General features: G+C 31.9%; 1 long non-coding RNA gene across 1 annotated transcript; it reads right to left on the bottom strand.

Moving 5' to 3' along the window:
• Positions 1–643: 643 nt before the first annotated feature.
• LOC145939620 (uncharacterized) lies at positions 644–3799 on the bottom strand. Its single transcript, XR_014425851.1, has 2 exons — positions 3189–3799; positions 644–719 (listed from the first exon to the last, which is right to left on the bottom strand). It is a non-coding gene; the product is annotated as an uncharacterized LOC145939620 (long non-coding RNA).
• Between the last annotated feature and the right edge of the window lie 212 nt (positions 3800–4011).

The raw sequence follows: 4011 nt of genomic DNA, 5'->3' as shown, positions 1-4011 counted from the left end.
GTTGAAAATGTTGTTAGCTACGACATTAAGTATTTTAACTTTTATCGAACGATCATGTCAAAGCGTGAACAGTAGAAAGCTTAGACTTTTGTGTTGTAATGCGCATGCATTGTTATTAATTTATAGCCGTTTTACGTCGTCATTAACTTATAGTCATTTCACTATGCAGATACACAGACACATCGATATAAATCTTGCATCTTATATAATTTAAATGTTATCTCTCTAAATTATACAAACATTTTCAGTGATCATTTATTTATATTATATATTTAATTAATAACTTCAATTGCTTTTTTGAGAGGAAAAAGGAGTTCAATTAATTTGGTTTCTTTTACATTCAATGAAGTATTAATTATTTATTCTTTAATATTACATGTAATTTTTTAATACTTCATAATTTTTACATCGATCCTGCATACTTGATATAAAAAGTCTATTCCTACTATTTGGAATAAGTATACGCGCGCGTGCGCGCGAAAAAATACTTTAGCTGATACTATCTCTACATCTTGATATTTTGTGGGAAATTCACGATTGATAATTTAATTTGTGACACTTTTTGCATCGTTAATTAATTAGACATTTCTAATGTAGATCTATTCATCTTTCCATTAATTGTTTTTGATCTTCAAAATACATATGATTCTCCTCTTTGTTTTCTTTTCGGAAATTCTTCTTTCATGAATAATATCGATGTTCAATTCCTTAATGAAGATCTGTAACAAAAATCAAAATTTTAAATTGACTTTAAATTTAAAGTGCAATTATTATTATTTTATTAGTGATACCAGATTAATATCAGAAACAAGCATTATACATTGTTTGTAAAAATAAAATAACCGCCATAAATAAAGGTTTGAACAATTTATTGCACATTTGAGTTTGATAGATATGAAAGAATCGATATGTGATGATAATTGTGTGCGCTGATGGACAAGTATTGGAATATTTAATGATTTTATCGACTTTCTAGCAAAGGAAATCAACTTTAAAGCGTTATATTTTATTGGACTCATAAGTTTACATTACATTACAAGAAAATTCAAACGTATGCTTGACATAAATACATCGCGTAAAGACATTATTAAATAAATCTATAAAAGAAAGATCAGAAAGATTGGATAATGTATTGTATATTATTATTTTATATGTGTGTGTGTGCAAATTTGCAACATTTATTATCGATTACTAAATACATAATACTATTAATAAGTTACTAGTACTAATAATAAGTACTAATAATAAGTTTTGCATTTAATTAATTTATTAAGATTATATAATAATATAAATAATATAGTCATCTCTCGCTTTCTTATTCTGTTGCAAAATACAAATATTAATGCTTTTCTTATAGCGAAAAATTTCTTACCTAAAAAACGCTTCTACAACGAGTTCCAACTTTGACCTTGTTCGGTGGACATTGTATAGGGACATTAATTATTGATCCTGCTTCGATTCTGTAATTATCGAAGGGCAAAAAACGCTTTTCTTCTCGTGATTCATTCGAATTGAACGCGCGTGCGCTCGATAAGAAGAAAAATAAGGCTATCGCGAACGTTATGGCCAATGAAAACCTCATAGTTGCGTATGATTGCAATGTACAACGAGCAATTAACGATCGAAAGCGTTTAGATTTCGTTCCCTGATGACTTATTCTGTAATCAGGTTGAGGTTTTTAATTTATTTAAATTAATTGCAGATTCGTAGTTTGCGCCGCGAATTTTGTTCCTAATTTATTAATTACCTTATTGAAAATTCAAACGTAATTAATCACTCAATGAGAAATCACTGCACGAAGCACACACAATTTTTCGTAACCTTGGCACGTTTCAAAGGTTTCAGAAAAATTATAGAAGAGAACTTTGATGTGAATTAATAATGAATATAATAATGAGTTTTTTGATGAAGCTTTTTTCAAATATTACACAATATTACGACAATCGCAGCGCGATTAGCGACACTTCGTGGCATACTAATGTTCCTGCTTCAAAAACACGTGTCCCAGACTCATTATCAGTCTCCACCTCGTGACGGACTTTGTTAATCACAACGCGAAACGTTTTGTTTCAAATTTCATCGGATGAAATATGGAAAAAAATCGGATCACGTACGTCATCCAAGCGTGAGCGATACGAAATTTAGATTCGACACGTCTCGCGATCCGAACAGCTGACTCGAGTCTCGCATTTTCCGTTTTAGAAGACTGCCGCCGAGCTGCGGACGCGATTGATTGTGAGACGTTGAGAAACTAGCGACAATTGATTTTTATCTGACGCCATCGCCGCCGCCGCCGTCTCGAATCGAACGCAAACAAACTACTCGGAAATGGACGAGCGGGCCAATTAAAATCGACCTTGTACTCAAACCGGCTTAAAAGGTTGCTTTATCTGCGACGCGCAGTATCGCGCGAAGATGCCAGACTTTATCAGCTGGCGTGCGTCCGGAATTTTTCATCGATTCGAGATTGCGATACCGGGAACTGCGTGATGAAATCTTGAACTTTACTTGTTAGACGTTTTATGAATCGCGCGCGCGCGATTGACCGTCGATTTGCTAAAAATACGCACGAGGTTAACGGCCCATTTTATCGAAGGATTTCACAGAAAATTGATTTTAAAAAGAATTCTCTCCCTCCTTCTCTCTCTCTCTCTCTCTCTTTCTCTCTTGGCGTGTATTTATAAAGAATAAAATACGTGAAACGCGACACATTCTAATTTGTTATACATCATAATATTAAGTAAAAAAATATTTTATGTATATAATTTTGCTATTTTCAATTTGCTATTCTTGGTATTGCCAAGTGCTTCTTATAACACTTCCGATAGCAATGAATCATCTTTATTTGCTGCGCACAATTATCATACTTGATAAAATCAATACATAGATTTTTGCATATAGATTCACATTATTCTCAAATTTAAACATATTTTTCTAAAAAATTAAATAATTAATAAAATAAAAATTTATTCGATGTTTTTTTATACAAAATTATTTTTTGTCAGTTGTATATTACGATTTATTAAATATTTTATATGCATAGTTAATGGATAAAATAATTAAGAATAAATAATAAAGGAAGAAAAAAATAAATTTAAAAAATAATGAATTAATTAACATACACGATTTACGAGTATAAGATATAAAGACAAATGAAAAATTATGACAATATGACACTTAAGACTTACGTGACTTATCTGTTTTTTATTTGTCGAATTGTCAATTCACCACACCGTCCTGCACTTGCCACGCCGATCAGCTTGTTGGCCCGGTTGACAGATAACTTTATTCCTTCGTGGAACAAATATTATTCTTCCTTCCATAACTTCCGTGGTTGTAGTACCGTTAAAATTTAACATTTGCGAGGTGTCATTTTGCGAGGAATCATTTTGCCTCTCGATGTAGAAGCACCAGCTGCTGGTGAAGCTCGCAAAGAAGATCGCCAGCACAACAGTCGTGTAGAATGCGCGCATTCTCGGGCACTAACAACTCGCGTAGTGTTTAATAAGTCGCGTTTAAGCCAAGTTTAAACTTTAACAGTCAATATGATAACCCGATGACATTGACGAGTTTGCCGCGATTTCTTTTTCCATTCAGAAAAATCTCGCAATCAGTATCTATGAATGTTTAGCACATCTTAGATACTGTGTGACAAATTTGTGCGAAACTTAGATGGATTTGGATATTGTGCATTGACAAAATGTATGAAAAATATGCCAATGCTTTATATTTTTCTTATTCATAAAAAGTTACACATTGTGTGCAGGCGGACTCTGTTTCATTCGTACTCGATAACCTTCGGTGGCATTTTCGATAATAATGAATTGTCTTTATTGTCTCGACATGATAGATCTTATGCGATATCTTATGAGAATTTTGTTATCAATTTTTTTTTTCAATATTATAACAAACTTATAAGCTCATTTCAGCAAAAGTTTGTTTATTCATATAATGTCATACATATATTATATCGTATAACATAATGTATAAATAGTGATAGCAAAAGTAAAA

This window comes from Prenolepis imparis, unplaced genomic scaffold (assembly GCF_030444845.1).
Source record: "Prenolepis imparis isolate NDT839.2.m4 unplaced genomic scaffold, iyPreImpa1.0 SCAF_8, whole genome shotgun sequence".
Lineage (NCBI taxonomy): Eukaryota > Metazoa > Arthropoda > Insecta > Hymenoptera > Formicidae > Prenolepis > Prenolepis imparis.
Note: the sequence above shows the minus strand (reverse complement) of the source record. Positions and strands in the feature narration are given on the sequence as shown.